Source organism: Lolium perenne, chromosome 2, assembly GCF_019359855.2.
Source record: "Lolium perenne isolate Kyuss_39 chromosome 2, Kyuss_2.0, whole genome shotgun sequence".
Taxonomy (NCBI): Eukaryota; Viridiplantae; Streptophyta; class Magnoliopsida; order Poales; family Poaceae; genus Lolium; species Lolium perenne.
Window position 1 is genome coordinate 123592577 of NC_067245.2, and position 20356 is coordinate 123612932.

General features: G+C 47.8%; 1 pseudogene; it reads left to right on the top strand.

The window, feature by feature from the left end:
• The first annotated feature begins 1326 nt into the window (after positions 1–1326).
• Positions 1327–20026, top strand: LOC139835593 (uncharacterized; annotated as a pseudogene).
• Positions 20027–20356: the final 330 nt, after the last annotated feature.

Sequence of the window (20356 nt, forward strand, 5' to 3'; positions counted from 1 at the left end):
GATCAACACGGTAGGATTGTTCTTTAGTTCTTTAGTTCATGCATCAACTTTAGGACGTTTGCTAGGCTCTGTCCTCTGGCTTGGCCATGCATGCTCTCATCTGATCCTCCAGAGGAGTCCGTGTCGGTGATATATCAATGTTTCCAGTTCCGTGTATAGTTTACTGAATCACACATAACTGCAACTTTCTTATTTTGGTTTTGCCAGTTCTTAGTTCTTTGTCGAGTTCTACACCGTCCGCTTTGTTTCATGCATTTAAGTTGCAAGTTAGGTTAAGTAAGATTTATTGAGTTACAAATTAGGTTGCAATTAGGACTTTTAATCATCAGATTTGCTTTGTAATACATGCTAATAGTGAGTTGCAGCATGGATTGCAACTGAGATTCGATGGTGTCACTAACTAAGAACTAACTAGTTCCCAGTCGATTGAAAATTAGTTGCAAGACTCAAACTCTACATCAATTGATTTTTACAAATTCGTATTTAATTCGAAAACAAACGCTAGTCTATTTTACACCTTAAAAATCACCTAAGTGTTTCTTGTTTACGGGTAACCCTCTAAGTGTTATGTCCCCGCTCGATAGCTTAATACATTTTTGTATTTGCCATAGTATATTTTTCATTTTCATTTTCACAAAGACACATCATGTAAGGTTATATTTGGATCCGAACCTCCTCCTTCAGCCTGGCCTGCCTTCTTTTCCTTTGCCATCAATCCACCTATCGTACAACCACCGCCTAGCTCCCTCTTCCACATAAATCATTCCTCTTCGGCGCTTTCTTCTCCACATCTCCACTTCACACTAGTGGAAAACAGGGATTCCGTGGAAGCCTTTTGTCGTGGGCCCGTCTGGAGCCGCAACAAATGGCATGGCCACGTCGCCCCGAAACCCTTTGCGTCGCTCGGGGCCTTTTGTCGCGTCCTTTTGTCGCGGGTCGTGGTACGGCCCGCGACAAAAGGGGCCTGAGGCTTGGCGCCGCCTGCTGGCACCCTTTTTGTCGCGGGTCGTGGTACAACCCGCCACAAAAGGGCCAGCCCTATATATACACAGCCAGCCCCCCCCCCCCCACCCCCTACATTTTTTTCCTTGGTGGTGAAAGGTGGGGGTTATGCTACCTCTTTTTTTCTTCATGTGCACAAGAGGTGTTTGATGAAATGCTTGTGAGGGATGTCACTTGATTTTATTTGATAAGATTTCTTCTCATTTTGATCCTAAAAGGTTAGCAACTATTTTCTCGTATACATAATTCGTACAATACTAATTTTAGCAAGGTGATTGCATCTGATACATAATTGTACTTATGATGCAGATGAGTCATCCATGGATGTACGGTAACCGATGTGCTCCCGCTTTCAGAGAGGGCGTGAATTCTTTCCTGCTTGTGGCCGAGGCCAACAAGTCGAAGCAATGTTTTATGTGCTGTCCATGTCAGAAATGTAAGAACGAGAAGGATTACTCTTGCTCAAGCGACATTAAGAGCCACCTGCTTCGGTTTGAATTCATGTCCAGCTATAATGTTTGGACCAAGCACGGAGAAGAAGGGGTTATGATGGAAGACGACGATGAAGAAGAAGATAACGATGACCAGTACTGATCTATGTTCTCTGAATGCGATGAAACCGCAATGGAAGACAACGAAGAAGAAGGAGGTGAAGAACAGGCAGCAGATGATCCTGTTGATGATGATCTTCGTCGGGCCATTTCTGATGCAAGAAGAGACTGTGGCACGGATAAGAAGAGGTTGCAGTTCGACAAGATGTTAGAGGACCACCACAAATTGTTCTACCCAGGTTGTGAAGATGGGCAGAGAAAGCTGGGTAGCATATTGGAATTGCTGAAATGGAAGGCAGAGGTCGGTGTGACTGACTCGGGATTTGAAAAATTGATGATAATATTAAAGAAGCTGTTTCCAAGAAATAACGAATTGCCCGTTAGTACATATGAAGCAAAGAAGCTTGTCTGCCCTCTAGGATTAGATGTGCAGAAGATACATGCATGCATTAATGACTGTATCCTCTACCGCGGTGAGAAGTACGAGAATTTGAATAAATGCCCGATATGCGGTGCATTGCGGTATAAGATCAGAAGAGATGACCCTGGTGATGTTGAGGGCGAGTCACCCAGGAAGAGGGTTCCTGCGAAGGTGATGTGGTATGCTCCCATAATACCACGATTGAAACGTTTGTTCAGAAACAAAGAGCATGCCAAGTTGTTGCGATGGCACATGGAAGAACGTAAGAAAGACACGATGTTGAGGCACCCCGCTGATGGTCGGCAGTGGAGAAATATCGGGAGAGAGTTCCCGGATTTTGCAGGTGAGGCAAGGAACTTATGGTTTGGTCTAAGTACAGATGGCATGAATCCTTTTGGGGAGCAGAGCTGCAGTCACAGCACCTGGCCCGTGACTCTATGTATCTACAACCTTCCTCCTTGGTTGTGCATGAAGCGGAAGTTCATTATAATGCCAGTGCTTATCCAAGGCCCAAAGCAACCCGGCAACGACATTGATGTGTACCTAAGGCCATTAGTCGATGAACTTTTGGAGTTGTGGGCCAAACCAGGTGTACGTGTGTGGGATGAGCACACCGAGCAAGAATTTGACCTACGAGCGTTGCTATTCGTAACCATCAATGATTGGTCTGCTCTTAGTAACATTTTAGGACAGACGAACAAAGGATACCATGCATGCACACACTGTTTAGATGAGACTGAAAGTAAATATTTGGGAAAAAGCATAAAAGTTGTGTACCCGTTCAATCGTCGTTTCCTTCCGCGCAATCATCCCTTAAGGAAAAAGGCAAGCATTTCGATGGCGAGGCAGACCACCGTCCGAAGCCTGTCCCCCGTAGTGGTGCTGATATATTTGACATGGTCAAGGATTTAAATGTTATCTTTGGAAAGGGTCCAGGCAGTCGACCTGTTCCGAAAGACGCTGACGGACACGCGCCCATGTGGAAGAAGAAATCTATATTTTGGGAGCTAGAATATTGGAAAGCCCTGGAAGTCTGCTCTGCAATCGACGTGATGCACCTGACCAAGAATCTTTGTGTGAATATTCTAGGTTTTCTGGGCATGTATGGGAAGTCAAAAGATACAACAGAAGCACGTGAGGACCAGAAACATCATAAAGGACGAGACGGCAATCATCCAGGGAAGTTTGAAGGGCAATCAAAAGATACGCTCTTACCAAACAAGAGAAGGAAATATTTTTTGAAGCCCTATTCAGTATCAAGGTTCCGTCTGGTTTCTCCTCGAATATAAAGGGAATAATAAATATGAAGGAGAAAAAATTCCAGAACCTAAAGTCCCATGACTGCCACGTGCTTATGACACAATTGCTTCCGGTTGCATTGAGGGGACTTTTACCAGAAAATGTTCGACTAGCCATTGTGAAGATATGTGCATTGCTCAACACAATTTCTCAGAAGGTAATGGATCCAGAAACTTTGTCAGGGTTACAGGCTGATGTGGTCGAATGTCTTGTCAGCTTCGAGTTGCTGTTCCCACCATCCTTCTTCAATATTATGACGCACCTCCTCGTTCACCTAGTTGAAGAGATTAGAATTCTCGGTCCTGTATTTCTACACAATATGTTCCCCTTCGAGAGGTTCTGTGGGGACCCCGGACTAGCTGTCCGAAATACCCTGTTATGCATTCAACTCACGATCCCATGATCATTGCATCGTGAGCACATAACCGAACTGAATATCCAGAATTACATCATCCAATACAGTACCGAATAATTAAGTCTTACAAAGCGGGTCACATGACCGGGCTTACATAAATGCCTCGATGGGCAAGTTCACCAAACACATGCAGCGGATACACATCAACGTCGTCGGGCCCAAGTCATGCCTTAGACCTACAGGCGTCTGACTTGGAGAGCGTCCTAGGTCGCATAGTCGTCAAGATATCCTCCATCATCTTCATAGTCCTCCTCATAGTCTGGCCAAGTTAATAGCCAGAGACAAAGCCGTAAGTACATTTGGAATTGTACTTGCAAACCATCATAAGAGGGGTGCAACAATCTAACTAAAGGAGACACGAGAGTATAACAAGTTTCTCTTGTGGGTATAGCATGTGAAAGAGAATCAGTTTCTCTTGTGGATATAGCATGTGAAAGAGAATCAGTTTCTCTTGTGGGTATAGCATCCCGACATCGCAATTGATGGGGACACTAAAGTGATACTATGACACCTCTATATCTTTATTGAAGAAGATACTTCAAAAGATAGCTATGGCTTAACTATAACTTTATTGAAGAAGAGATAGCATACCGCCATCTCAGGTGGTGGGGATACTAGGGTAGTCCTATGACATCTCTATATCTTTGTTAAAGAAGAGTTGCATTTATTCATCTCAAGTGATGAAGATGCGAGGGAATTCCTATGACATCTCTATATCTTTGTTAAAGAAGAGTTGCATTCACTCATCTCAAGTGATGAAGATGCGAGGGAATTCCTATGACATCTCTATATCTTTGTTAAAGAAGAGTTGCATTCACTCATCTCAAGTGATGAAGATGCGAGGGAATTCCTATGACATCTCTATATCTTTGTTAAAGAAGAGTTGCATTCACTCATCTCAAGTGATGAAGATGCGAGGGAAATCCTATGACATCTCTATATCTTTGTTAAAGAAGAGTTCCATCTATGGAAACATTTAGGAAAGAGTTCCCCGCTTGGTCTCAATTTTTCCCACGACCATCTCCATATGGTCAACACACGCCTATCTTCCGTACCCTTCCGGTACGTAAGACACAACACTTTCTTTGCAAAGCCTTTGTCAAAACAAAACGCAAGCCCCGGTAAAGGTAGACCATTGCAACCCGTCCATGACCGCGGACGCGGCTATTCGAATAGATTTAACTCTGCAGAGTTTGCGCACTTTCCCCACAAGAACTGATAAATCCGCCGGGATCATCCCCGATTCGTCATACAAAAGTATGCGAGGCTCGGATAATTAGTCATAGTCTTTCGCCCGTCTCCATTGGCACAAGTCCTTCCCTGCGGGCTTACCCCTTCCCGGCACCCCGGCAGCATACCTCCTTTTGAGCGTATCTCCGGCGCCACGACAGAAGACCCTCAGTAATCGTCCGGCTATAGACAACTACAGTGTATTGCCTCCTTCAGAGCGCAACCCGGCGTCGGAGGTCATCGTGACCCTCTCTAGAAAGTTGTGAAGGGTGCTTATGCCAACTTCAACCAACTACGGACTAAGCCCGTGCCCATATTGGATAATGTGGTTGCGCGAATAAAAGTTGGGCTGGTGTACACATATACGCAGTGCCCCTTTTTTAGAAACCCTTCCTTTCTCCCACAACACCTTGGTGTTCCACAAACAGCCATACACACCTTTCCCAACCATCTTTATCAAGATCCTTTACTTTTATAAACCATACACTTGGGTTAACTTACCCAAGGTTTTCGTAAACATTTACAACAAGGTAAACCTTGAGGGGTTCCCAACCTAAAGTTTCTTGAGAAGGAACTACTTTGGCAACATGGCCGAGATGAGGATCATCCTGCCATGAGAGCATAAGGGGGTGGCAAAAGAAATGGATCTCACTTGCTTAAGGTAAGCATGTAATATGATACTATAGGGTGACTCAACTTTCAGATTTGGTGGTGTTATTATTCCAATTGGGTGGGGTAGGTGTATCACCCTTTTAACCATCAAGGGGGGTACACGGCATACTTCTCTCAAAGTGAGAATTACACCAAGCTTCATGACTTTGATACCTCTAGACTCAACAAAGTGGGGGTGTGGTGTAAAACTCTAATATAGAAAGGTACATGCTCAGGTTGAGCACTCCCGAGGACCCAAGGGAGTAGCACGGCAGTGACACCATGCATCCCTCTAACGTGTGAACCAAGATGAGTAACCACCACAAGGAACTACTCCTATTACAACCATACAAAGACCAATATAGAGAGATCATCACATAAAGAGATAGGATGCTTAGGGACATCAACAAATGACATCCAACCCACATCATTCAGAGTTCAAAGATGGCTTGCCTTGGTTGGCTTGTCCCTGGTCTTCCTCAAGTTCTTCACCAAAGTCCTCCCCTTCCATTTCACCTTCGTTTGTATCTAGCGTCGCAAAATTAAACGTTGCATACAATCAACACATAGCTCAAGAAACAAGAGCAAATAATGAAAACAAATGAATATGCAGGGGAGTTGTTTGACAGTAGCAAAACATGATTTGGCCACTTTTATAAACAAGAAGCAACAAGGTTTAAATATAAACATCAAACAATAGCCTTATCATTTTATGAAACACACATGCACTAATAACCAGAGATGAAAAACTACTAACAGAGACTAATGATATTTTTCCTGGATGCATAGTAACAAAACAAGACTAACCCAATTGGAATCATTCAAAAATATTAATTTTTCAATTTTTAAAGTCCAAAATACTAACCAGAAACAGAGATCATGTTTCATTTATTAAAAATCGCACAAAAATCCTAAAAATACAAGGCCAGTGGAATCTGAAAGATAATTTCATGCCGGTGCTAATGCAACTGGAATCAATTCAATCCGAGTTACCAAACTAATTTAATTAGCAAAACAGTACACTGGTAGATTTTCAATTTTAATTTCAGTTTAACAAATTTTCAAATAAAAGAAAAGGGCGGGAACGCCCTGGGCCGTGCAGTGCTGTGCCGAATGGGCCGGCCCAGTGGGGCTCTCCGGTGGCCGGTGGAAAAAGAAAAAGAAAAATGGCCGGGGGCCCGTGGCGGGCCAGGCAGGCCGACGTGGCCATGCACGCCGACGTGGCCGTGCATGCGCCATGCGCCCGCCCGATCTGGATCCGACGGCCCAGATCTGGCGCGTGCGCGACGTCGGAGGCGCTCGCCGGCGCGGAGGGAGAAAGGGGGCGGCCAGGGGCTTACCGGCGACTGGCGATGGCGCGGATCGATGCAGGCGGGTCGGTGGCGTGAGCGTGCGTGGCGTGCGGGTGCTGGCGGTGTCCAGGGGCTGCTGCTCCTCCTCGCTCGGCGTCGTCTGCGTCACGGACGGTGTCGGAGCGTCGTGGGTGGCGGCGTCCTGTGGTGTTCCTGGGGAGAAGAAGGGAGGGGCAGGGTCAGGCGATGCAGGTGGCGACGTGGGTGAAGGAGATCAGGGACAGGGAGTGGCGTTGGCGCCGTGGTGGCGACCTCCTGCGCGTCACCCTCGCGGTGACCGTGGTGAGCGCCTGGGCGCGTCGCAGCAGGGGCTCGGCTGCCACTCGAGCAGCCGAGGGAGTAGCGGGGCAGCCTAACGGCGTAGTGTGAGGGGGAGCTGAAGGGAGAGGGGTGGCGTTTGGGTGGGTTTTATAGGCAGGCGGGGGCGCGGTAGTGGCGTGGGCGGTGGCGACGGCCAACGGGCACGCGAGGGCTGGCGTCACTGGCTGGCCCCACGGTGACGTCGCCCTGGTGGCGTCAGCGTCGGGAGGGAGTCGAGGCGGTGGGCGGGCAGTCGAGGCTGATGGCGCGTCGAGCGAGGCGTCGCCATCATGTCTCCTGCCAGCGTGGCGCGCGCGTGCGCTTAAGGGGTTAGGGTTTTGGCGCGGGAGGGGGTGCTGGTGGTGTTTGGGCCAAAAGAGAGGGGGCGGTGCGAGGTAGGGTTGGGCCAGGGTAGAGAGAGGGAGTTGTGGTGGTGTCCACGGCCCAAAACAGAAAAGAAAGAGAGGGAAGAGAGAAAGAAAAAAGAGAGGGGGAGGTTTCCCCTCTTGTCTCTCGGCCAAAACTCAAGAGGGAAAAGAGAGAAAGAGAGAAAGGGGCAGGGGTGAAAAAGAGAGAAGCCATGCCAAGTGCATGTGCCCAAGAGTGACAAGGGATCAAGTGCACAAATGTGAAAACATAAAATGGGAAATAAAAAGGTGATGATGGTGTTTAAAGTGAAAACCCCTAGGTGAGATGGTGGTGGGGTAGAGAAGGGAGTAGGGTGTTTCTCCCATCCAAAAGTGGTGCTTACCACCCTAGGGTTAGGATCTCTGAGGGCAAGGTGCAAAATAGGTGGTGCCAAACAATTAAGAAGAGCAAACCCTAGAATTTTAAAGAAGGTGTAAAATTAATTTACCTAAGGTGAGGTGTCACACACAACAAACCAAGAAAGTAATTAAGCTAACCCAAGAAAGAATTCTAACCTACACTCAATCATAAGTGTTAAATAAAAATTTTTGTTGGCTCAAACTTTTAACTTTGGAGAAATATGCAGGTTTTTGAAAAATGGGGTGTTACAGACCTTCCCCCCTTAAAAGAATCTCGTCCCGAGATTCCACGGCTAAGAGCTTGAACAGGTGTGGGAATTCTTGTCTCAGATAATCCTCCCGCTCCCATGTGGCTTCATCTTCAGAGTGGTTACTCCACTGGACCTTGAAAAATTTAATCTTCCTTCGGCGGGTGACCCTAACGGTTTCATCCAGAATACGGATAGGGTTCTCTCGGTAGGTTAAGTCGTGGTTGAGGTCAATGGCACGGTAATCAATATCCTTAAAAACTTCAGGCTTGCTTGGTGCTTGGAGGCATCTTCGAAGTTGGGAGACATGAAAAACGTCATGGAACTCAGACAATTCGGGAGGTAACTCCAGCTGGTAAGATACTTCTCCTCTTCGTCCTAGCACCTTGAAAGGTCCAATGTATCTTGGCGCAAGCTTGCCTTTAACATGGAAACGCTTCATTCCCTTGAGAGGAGTTACCCGGAGATAAGCAAAATCTCCGGCGCGGAAAGTTAATTCTCGACGCTTGGAGTCAGCGTAGCTCTTCTGGCGGGACTGTGCAGCTTTCAGCCGGTCACGGATGAACTGAACCTTCTCCTCTGCTTCCCGAAGTATGTCAGGTCCGAATACTTGACTTTCTCCGGTCTCGGTCCAGTTGAGAGGGGTTCTGCATCTTCTCCCATAGAGGGCTTCGAAAGGGGCCATCCGAAGACTGGCCTGAAAACTGTTGTTATAAGAGAACTCGGCGAATGGCAGGCAATCTTCCCACTTAGTTCCGTAAGCGAGAACGCAGGCTTGAAGCATGTCTTCCAGAATCTGGTTCACCCTTTCGGTCTGTCCTCCGGTCTGAGGATGGTAGGCTGTGCTGAAAAATAGTTTGGTGCCCATGGCTTCGTGAAGCTGTTTCCAGAAATGTGAGGTAAACTGGGTTCCTCGATCGGATACGATGACCTTGGGAACTCCATGAAGACTGACGATCCTTGAGACGTACAGATCGGCTAACGCTCTTCCGCGATCGGTGGTCTTGACAGGTAGGAAATGAGCGACTTGGGTGAGGCGATCTACTATCACCCAAATGGAATCATGTCCACGGTTAGATCTGGGAAGTCCGGTGATAAAATCCATTCCCACTTCTTCCCATTTCCACACGGGTATCTTCAAGGGTTGCAATAATCCAGCCGGGCGTTGGTGCTCAGCTTTAACCTTCTGGCAGACGTCACATCGAGCAATAAAGAAGGCAATATCCCGCTTCATCCCATGCCACAAAAAAGTGTCTTTTAGATCTTGGTACATCTTGGATCCTCCAGGATGAATAGAGTAGGGAGTATTATGGGCCTCCTCCATTATAAGATTCTTCAAATCGGGAATATTTGGTATGCAGAGGCGCCCATTGTACTAAAGTATACCGTTGGGATCTATCGAAAATCCTTCTAGCTTTTTCCTGCTCATGCGACGCTTGATCCCTTCAATACTCTCATGCCCAACTTGGGCTTCCTTGATCTGATCTTGAAGGGTGGGTTTGGCTTCCATGGCAGCAAGGAATCCATGGCTAACTAATTCTAATCCGAATTCCTCAAATTCTTGATACAGCATGGGTTGCTCGATTTTTAAACGAGAGTTTAGGGAACATGGTTCTCGGCTAAGGGCGTCGGCAACAACATTAGCCTTTTCGGGGTGGTAATGGATACTAAGGTCATAATCCTTAATGAGTTCTATCCATCTCCTCTGTCGCATATTCAACTCTCTCTGGGTGAAGATATACTTAAGACTTTTATGATCGGTGTAAATATCACACCTATTTCCGATGAGATAGTGGCGCCAAGTCTTGAGAGCATGAACCACGGCTGCTAATTCCAGGTCATGGGTGGGGTAATTGGCTTCGTGGGGTTTCAGCTGTCGAGAGAGATAAGAGATTACCTTTCCTTCTTGCATTAAGACACTTCCAAGACCAACTTTGGAAGCATCACAATAGATCACAAAATCCTTGGTCACATCGGGCATGGTCAGGATGGGGGCGGATACAAGTCGCCTTTTTAATTCTTGGAAACTTTCTTCACACTTTTCCGTCCATTCAAACTTCTTACCCTTTTTAAGCAGAAGAGTCATAGGTTTGGCAATGCTTGAGAATCCTTCAACGAACTTGCGGTAGTATCCCGCCAATCCGAGGAAAGACCTCACTTCCGTGACATTCTTAGGTGGTTGTCGGTCCACAATAGACTTGATCAGGGAGGGATCAACAGAGATTCCTCCAGCAGACAAGACGTGACCAAGAAATCCTACTTCCTTGAGCCAAAACTGACATTTACTAAACTTTGCAAAAAGTTGATGTTGCCGAAGGGTGCCCAAGACTAGTCGCAGGTGCTCCTCATGTTCTTCCTCAGTTTTTGAGTAGACCAAGATGTCATCGATGAACACTACCACAAATTTGTCTAGGTATTCCATGAAGACCTTGTTCATGAGGTTCATGAAGTAGGCAGGGGCATTGGTGAGTCCAAATGACATTACGGTGTACTCATACAGTCCGTAACGGGTAGTGAAAGCAGTCTTGGGAATGTCAGATTCTCGCACCTTAAGTTGGTGATACCCGGTGCGAAGGTCAATTTTGGAGAAAACCTTTGCTCCGTTCATTTGATCGAATAAATCATCGATCTTAGGCAGAGGGTACTTATTTTTAATGGTTACTTCATTAAGTCTCCGATAGTCCACACACAAGCGAATGGTTCCGTCTCTCTTGTCCACGAAGATCACAGGCGATCCCCATGGTGATGCACTTGGCCTGATAAGTCCTTTGGCCAATAATTCATCCAACTGTCGCTTTAACTCAATCAATTCTTGGGGATTCATACGATAAGGTCTCTGGGCTATGGGGGCAGTTCCTGGGAGTAGTTCTATGATGAACTCAATGTCTCGGTCAGGGGGCATACCGGGAAATTCTTCAGGGAAGACGTCGGGGTATTCGCAGACAACAGGAACTTGTTCAAGGCCGGGCCCAGAGATACTCTTCTTGAAGAAGGCTTTGGAGGAGTGTATAGTGGCGGTGTATTTTACGGGTAGGCCTTGATCATTGGTGAGGGTAATGGATTTCTGGACGCAGTCTATGTGTCCCTTATACTTGGTCATCCAGTTCATTCCAAGGATTACCTCTAAACCTTGTGCTCCTAAGACAATTAGGTCAGATTTGAAAGATACTCCTTGTATGACTATGGGAATGTTTAGACAAGACATCCGGGCCTTAGCGGTGGATCCCGGAATTTGAACTAACATGAGGCGTCTCATGGCGGTTGGTTTCATCCCACTTTTCTTAACGAACGGTTCGGTAACAAAGGAATGAGATGCGCCGGAATCAAAAAGGACTCGGGCAGGAGTGGAGTTGACTAGAAACGTACCCATCACGATATCCGGAGCTTCCTCGGCCTCTTCAGCGCTGGCATGGTTCAGATGTCCATGGGTGGCATTGGCCTGCTTCTTGACCAAGGGCTTCTTTCCTGACGCAGTCCTAGCTTGAGCTTGAGGGGGCCTTGGGGCGTTGGCGCGTTGAGGTGTCCTCATCTTGGTGGGACACTCACGAGAGAAGTGTCCAGGCTTCCCACAAGTGAAACATCCATCGCCTTGAGGGCGAGCTGGCAGATTGGGGCGGGGGTTGGTGTTGAATCCTCCGGAATGGGGCTGCGGAGCTGGACGATTGGGGGCATAGTTATTGGAGCGGTAAACTGGTGCTGACGAAGGGTTCCTATGGGGTGGGTTGGCGGGTCTTGATGGGGGCGGACTGCGGTACTTGGGGTTGCTGGGCCCACCTTGCTACTGTAGCATCTTGCGCTTCCTAGTTTCATAGGCAGCCTTGCGCTTAGACTCCACCAGAATAGCGGCATCCACAAGCGCTTCCAAGTCGGGGTAGGGTACAGCCACTAGGATACTCTGAATTTCTTCATGCAGACCATTCATGAAACGGTCGCGCTTCTTCTCGTCAGTGTCAACATCTTGCGGGGCATACCTGGCCAGAGTGTTGAACTTCTCAAGATAATCCACCACGTTGGAGTTGTTCTGCTTCAGGTTGAAGAATTCATCATGCTTCATCTTGATCAGATCGGTGGGAATGTGAGCCTTACGGAACTTGGCGGTGAACTCCGCCCAGTTGATAACATGATCAGGAGCTTGCATGGCCTTGACATTCTCCCACCATGCTCGGGCGGGTCCCGAGAGAAAGTGAGTGGCGAGAAGGACTTTCTCGTGATCTCCTACCGCGGCGACTTCAAGGTTGTTTTCAATGGTGCGGAGCCAATCATCCGCGTCGAGGGGAGCGACACACTTGGAGAACACGGGCGGGTTGGTATTCTGAAAGTCCCTAAGGCGTGACCTTGGTGCTTCCTCGCCGTGTCCTTCTCCTTCTTCATTGTTGCGGTTTCCCGCTGCGGCTTGAGCGATTTGCCGAAGCGCGGCAATGTTGGCTTCACTCTCCTGGCGGGCACGCTGGCGATCCTCCATCAAGAGGCGTAGGATCTGAGCCATGCTGGGGTCCGGAGGTGGTGGTGGTGGGTTTCCGGAGGTGGAACCTCCATGGCGGGTTTCAACCATCTGAGGAGGTGAAAACGACATACATGGAAATAAGATGATGGAAAAGTTCGGGGTTCAAGTGTTCATTGAATAAGGGGAAGGAATGCGCATGCATAAAAACAAACTCCAATACAAGGGAAAATAAAAACCAACACAAATACTAACATGCAACCACAAACATTGGTACCACCAAAAGCATCAAGTTCACATCCAACATGGTCACATACGGACCAACAAGTTCATCGCATCACAAGGGACATCCTAACATCGACCAAGCCTCGAAGGTGCACATCTAGAAATCATCAAGTGGTGCGGAAGGGCCATCAAACGGGGGCTCCTCGGGATCCTCCTCATCATCCGGAGTAGCCTCCACGGTGTGAAGTGGTGCGGGCTCTTCGATCGCGTCGTTGATGAAGGCGCGGTCCTCGTCATCTTCATCATCGAGCCCATCAAGTCCTTCTTCCTCCATGTAGTCCTCATCGTCGCTCACAAGGGCAGTGCTCTCCTTGCGGATATCCTCGCCGTCATCCTGAGTCTCCTCGAGCTTCTCCTCGGCTTCGCGGAGGGCGGCCTTGAGGTGCATAACCTTGACCTTGAGCATGTAGTTGGACTCGCGGACACGGAGGGCCTTCTTCTGTTGGCGGCGATGCTTGAGCTTAGCCAACTTCAAGTCCATCTTGAGCCCCTCCATCTCATGCTTCAACACCTCATTCTCCATCCTGTTGGAGTCAAGGCTGAGCTGTGTCTTGAACAACAAGTTCTCCATCTGGCTCACTTGGCGTCCAAGGGGGCAAAAGTAGGGGGTCATAGTAGGAACCCCCTCCTCATTGCGGCGTCCCAAGAGGGCGTGAGGAAGTCCCATGGCCTCCAACTCGACACGGTGGTGAAAGACAAGACGAGAGAGGGCCGCTTGGAGCACCCTCACAAGTCCTTCCTCCCATGTGCGGTCAAAGACCTGGACCTCAATCTCCTCAAGCTGCCTCACATGAGAGCCACGGAGTGTGCAAACCACCATCCAGGAAATCTCACCGTCCTTGGTGCTCTCCATCTGTCCTCCCTTCACTTCGGGCGCCAGGCGTCCAACGGCCCGGGACACCTCGACAAGGGAGGTTTCGAACAGGTAGGGAGGCTTCTTGAAGCCAAGCTGGATGGTCTCAGTGAACATCGGTGGATCCATCTACAAAAATTTTAAGTTCTTAATTAGTATGATGATCAAAGTGTGCCAAATTTTAAGTGCATAAAGTAAAAACATTAATAATTAATGCAAGTAAAGTTAATATCTAAGAGAAAGTAGGGGAGAGACTAGGCATTATTTCAGCATATAGTCATCTCGTTTTTATTATAGAAAATAGTTTTTGCACTATCTTAGCGTCCATGCTAACTAGGGCTTCCTATGGTCAGGATGGCTCTGATACCAGCTCTGTGGGGACCCCGGACTAGCTGTCCGAAATACCCTGTTATTTATTCAACTCACGATCCCATGATCATTGCATCGTGAGCACATAACCGAACTGAATATCCAGAATTACATCATCCAATACAGTACCGAATAATTAAGTCTTACAAAGCGGGTCACATGACCGGGCTTACATAAATGCCTCGATGGGCAAGTTCACCAAACACATGCAGCGGATACACATCAACGTCGTCGGGCCCAAGTCATGCCTTAGACCTACAGGCGTCTGACTTGGAGAGCGTCCTAGGTCGCATAGTCGTCAAGATATCCTCCATCATCTTCATAGTCCTCCTCATAGTCTGGCCAAGTTAATAGCCAGAGACAAAGCCGTAAGTACATTTGGAATTGTACTTGCAAACCATCATAAGAGGGGTGCAACAATCTAACTAAAGGAGACACGAGAGTATAACAAGTTTCTCTTGTGGGTATAGAATCTGAAAGAGAATCAGTTTCTCTTGTGGATATAGCATGTGAAAGAGAATCAGTTTCTCTTGTGGGTATAGCATCCCGACATCGCAATTGATGGGGACACTAAAGTGATACTATGACACCTCTATATCTTTATTGAAGAAGATACTTCAAAAGATAGCTATGGCTTAACTATAACTTTATTGAAGAAGAGATAGCATACCGCCATCTCAGGTGGTGGGGATACTAGGGTAGTCCTATGACATCTCTATATCTTTGTTAAAGAAGAGTTGCATTTATTCATCTCAAGTGATGAAGATGCAAGGGAATTCCTATGACATCTCTATATCTTTGTTAAAGAAGAGTTGCATTCACTCATCTCAAGTGATGAAGATGCGAGGGAATTCCTATGACATCTCTATATCTTTGTTAAAGAAGAGTTGCATTCACTCATCTCAAGTGATGAAGATGCGAGGGAATTCCTATGACATCTCTATATCTTTGTTAAAGAAGAGTTGCATTCACTCATCTCAAGTGATGAAGATGCGAGGGAATTCCTATGACATCTCTATATCTTTGTTAAAGAAGAGTTCCATCTATGGAAACATTTAGGAAAGAGTTCCCCGCTTGGTCTCAATTTTTCCCACGACCATCTCCATATGGTCAACACACGCCTATCTTCCGTACCCTTCCGGTACGTAAGACACAACACTTTCTTTGCAAAGCCTTTGTCAAAACAAAACGCAAGCCCCAGTAAAGGTAGACCATTGCAACCCGTCCATGACCGCGGACGCGGCTATTCGAGTAGATTTAACTCTGCAGAGTTTGCGCACTTTCCCCACAAGAACTGATAAATCCGCCGGGATCATCCCCGATTCGTCATACAAAAGTATGCGAGGCTCGGATAATCAGTCATAGTCTTTCGCCCGTCTCCATTGGCACAAGTCCTTCCCTGCGGGCTTACCCCTTCCCGGCACCCCGGCAGCATACCTCCTTTTGAGCGTACCTCCGACGCCACGACAGAAGACCCTCAGTAATCGTCCGGCTATAGACAACTACAGTGTATTGCCTCCTTCAGAGCGCAACCCGGCGTCGGAGGTCATCGTGACCCTCTCTAGAAAGTTGTGAAGGGTGCTTATGCCAACTTCAACCAACTACGGACTAAGCCCGTGCCCATATTGGATAATGTGGTTGCGCGAATAAAAGTTGGGCTGGTGTACACATATACGCAGTGCCCCTTTTTTAGAAACCCTTCCTTTCTCCCACAACACCTTGGTGTTCCACAAACAGCCATACACACCTTTCCCAACCATCTTTATCAAGATCCTTTACTTTTATAAACCATACACTTGGGTTAACTTACCCAAGGTTTTCGTAAACATTTACAACAAGGTAAACCTTGAGGGGTTCCCAACCTAAAGTTTCTTGAGAAGGAACTACTTTGGCAACATGGCCGAGATGAGGATCATCCTGCCATGAGAGCATAAGGGGGTGGCAAAAGAAATGGATCTCACTTGCTTAAGGTAAGCATGTAAGATGATACTATAGGGTGACTCAACTTTCAGATTTGGTGGTGTTATTATTCCACTTGGGTGGGGTAGGTGTATCACCCTTTTAACCATCAAGGGGGGTACACGGCATACTTCTCTCAAAGTGAGAATTACACCAAGCTTCATGACTTTGATACCTCTAGACTCAACAAAGTGGGGGTGTGGTGTAAAACTCTAATATAGAAAGGTACATGCTCAGGTTGAGCACTCCCGAGGACCCAAGGGAGTAGCACGGCAGTGACACCATGCATCCCTCTAACGTGTGAACCAAGATGAGTAACCACCACAAGGAACTACTCCTATTACAACCATACAAAGACCAATATAGAGAGATCATCACATAAAGAGATAGGATGCTTAGGGACATCAACAAATGACATCCAACCCACATCATTCAGAGTTCAAAGATGGCTTGCCTTGGTTGGCTTGTCCCTGGTCTTCCTCAAGTTCTTCACCAAAGTCCTCCCCTTCCACTTCACCTTCGTTTGTATCTAGCGTCGCAAAATTAAACGTTGCATACAATCAACACATAGCTCAAGAAACAAGAGCAAATAATGAAAACAAATGAATATGCAGGGGAGTTGTTTGACAGTAGCAAAACATGATTTGGCCACTTTTATAAACAAGAAGCAACAAGGTTTAAATATAAACATCAAACAATAGCCTTATCATTTTATGAAACACACATGCACTAATAACCAGAGATGAAAAACTACTAACAGAGACTAATGATATTTTTCCTGGATGCATAGTAACAAAACAAGACTAACCCAATTGGAATCATTCAAAAATATTAATTTTTCAATTTTTAAAGTCCAAAATACTAACCAGAAACAGAGATCATGTTTCATTTATTAAAAATCGCACAAAAATCCTAAAAATACAAGGCCAGTGGCATCTGAAAGATAATTTCATGCCGGTGCTAATGCAACTGGAATCAATTCAATCCGAGTTACCAAACTAATTTAATTAGCAAAACAGTACACTGGTAGATTTTCAATTTTAATTTCAGTTTAACAAATTTTCAAATAAAAGAAAAGGGCGGGAACGCCCTGGGCCGTGCAGTGCTGTGCCGAATGGGCCGGCCCAGTGGGGCTCTCCGGTGGCCGGTGGAAAAAGAAAAAGAAAAATGGCCGAGGGCCCGTGGCGGGCCAGGCAGGCCGACGTGGCCATGCACGCCGACGTGGCCGTGCATGCGCCATGCGCCCGCCCGATCTGGATCCGACGGCCCAGATCTGGCGCGTGCGCGACGTCGGAGGCGCTCGCCGGCGCGGAGGGAGAAAGGGGGTGGCCAGGGGCTTACCGGCGACTGGCGATGGCGCGCATCGATGCAGGCGGGTCGGTGGCGTGAGCGTGCGTGGCGTGCGGGTGCTGGCGGTGTCCAGGGGCTGCTGCTCCTCCTCGCTCGGCGTCGTCTGCGTCACGGACGGCGTCGGAGCGTCGTGGGCGGCGGCGTCCTGTGGTGTTCCTGGGGAGAAGAAGGGAGGGGCAGGGTCAGGCGATGCAGGTGGCGACATGGGTGAAGGAGATCAGGGACAGGGAGTGGCGTTGGCGCCGTGGTGGCGACCTCCTGCGCGTCACCCTCGCGGTGACCGTGGTGAGCGCCTGGGCGCGTCGCAGCAGGGGCTCGGCTGCCGCTCGAGCAGCCGAGGGAGTAGCGGGGCAGCCTAACGGCGTAGTGTGAGGGGGAGCTGAAGGGAGAGGGGTGGCGTTTGGGTGGGTTTTATAGGCAGGCGGGGGCGCGGTAGTGGCGTGGGCGGTGGCGACGGCCAACGGGCGCGCGAGGGCTGGCGTCACTGGCTGGCCCCACGGTGACGTTGCCCTGGTGGCGTCAGCGTCGGGAGGGAGTCGAGGCGGTGGGCGGGCAGTCGAGGCTGATGGCGCGTCGAGCGAGGCGTCGCCATCATGTCTCCTGCCAGCGTGGCGCGCGCGTGCGCTTAAGGGGTTAGGGTTTTGGCGCGGGAGGGGGTGCTGGTGGTGTTTGGGCCAAAAGAGAGGGGGCGGTGCGAGGTAGGGTTGGGCCAGGGTAAAGAGAGGGAGTTGTGGTGGTGTCCACGGCCCAAAACAGAAAAGAAATAGAGGGAAGAGAGAAAGAAAAAAGAGAGGGGGAGGTTTCCCCTCTTGTCTCTCGGCCAAAACTCAAGAGGGAAAAGAGAGAAAGAGAGAAAGGGGCAGGGGTGAAAAAGAGAGAAGCCATGCCAAGTGCATGTGCCCAAGAGTGACAAGGGATCAAGTGCACAAATGTGAAAACATAAAATGGGAAATAAAAAGGTGATGATGGTGTTTAAAGTGAAAACCCCTAGGTGAGATGGTGGTGGGGTAGAGAAGGGAGTAGGGTGTTTCTCCCATCCAAAAGTGGTGCTTACCACCCTAGGGTTAGGATCTCTGAGGGCAAGGTGCAAAATAGGTGGTGCCAAACAATTAAGAAGAGCAAACCCTAGAATTTTAAAGAAGGTGTAAAATTAATTTACCTAAGGTGAGGTGTCACACACAACAAACCAAGAAAGTAATTAAGCTAACCCAAGAAAGAATTCTAACCTACACTCAATCATAAGTGTTAAATAAAATTTTTTGTTGGCTCAAACTTTTAACTTTGGAGAAATATGCAGGTTTTTGAAAAATGGGGTGTTACAGGTTCATGGGAGTCTTAAAGAATTATGTTCATAACCGCGCTAGGCCGGAAGGAAGTATCTCAAAGGGCTACGGAACTGAGGAGGTCATTGAGTTTTGTGTTGACTTTCTTCCTGACCTTAAGCCGATTGGTGTTCCTGAATCTCGGTATGAGGGGAGGCTGACTGGAAAAGGCACACTAGGAAGGAAAAGGTGTGCAGGGACAAGATTTCTTTCAATCTAGCACACTACACAGTTCTATACAATTCTAGCTTGGTGGCTCCGTACATCGAGAAACACAAGAATGTTTTACGAGAAATAAACCCGGGGCAGCCCGAGTCCTTGATTACACATCAACACATGAATACCTTCTGCAGTTGGTTGCAAAGACATCTCATGAATACCACTGTTGTAGAGCAGCTGTACTTGTTGGCCAAGTTACCATCTTCAAACATATGTACATTCCAAGGGTACGAGATAAATGGGAATACATTTTACACGATCGACCAAGATAAAAAGAGCACCAACCAAAACAGTGGTGTCCGCTTCGATGCAAAAGACGAGAATGGGAAGACCACCACATATTATGGGTACATAGAGGAGATATGGGAAATTGACTATGGACCCACTTTTAAGGTCCCTTTGTTCCGGTGCAAATGGGTGAAGCTCAACGGTGTACAGGTAGACGATAAGTACGGAATGACAACAGTGGATCTCAAAAATCTTGCGTACATGGACGAGCCATTCGTCCTAGCCAACGAGGTGGCTCAAGTTTTCTACGTGAAGGACATGTCTAGCAAATCGAGAAAAAGAAATCAACAAAAGAATACATCAACCGAGGAGCCAAAGCGCCACATAGTTCTTTCGGGGAAAAGAAACATTGTGGGAGTGGATGACAAGACAGACATGTCAGAGGTATAATAAGTTTAAAGAAATTCCGCCCTTCACGGTGAAAATTGACCCAAGCATCTTGCTAAATGATGAAGATTCTCCATGGCTACGGCGTAGAAGATCACAGCAATAGATGGCGATGTAATAATGTATTCTTCATATATATTTCCCAAGACAATCTGTACATTTATGTAATAATGAGAACCCCCCTTTCCCCAACACTGTTAGAGGAGATGGAGTCTTTCACGGGCTTGCAGGGAAATTTTTCCGAGGAGCAGCTTTCGAAGATGTCGTAGGGCGTGTGCACCAACGACATCTTCGAGAAGCTACGCCACGGGAGATTTCCCAACCCTTTCCTTCATCCATGGGAACGAAACTCTGCTTGGCTGGTTGATCTGCTTGGCAAGGCGTATCGATGCTCCTTTTATAGGCACGGCACCGCTTCTACTTTGGCTTTATCTCATCGAGCAGTGCGTCCACCCACGCGTCCTTATTCTGCCGACAGCTTTAGTCCCGGTTGCACCCACCAACCTTGACTAAAGGTTACCGACACATCCTTATCCTGCCGACAGCTTTAGTCCCGGTTGCACCCACCAGCCGTGACAAAAGGTTACCCGCACGTCAGCCCCCCAGATAAGGCCCTCCTAGATAAGCCTCCCCCAGTTAAGGCCCCC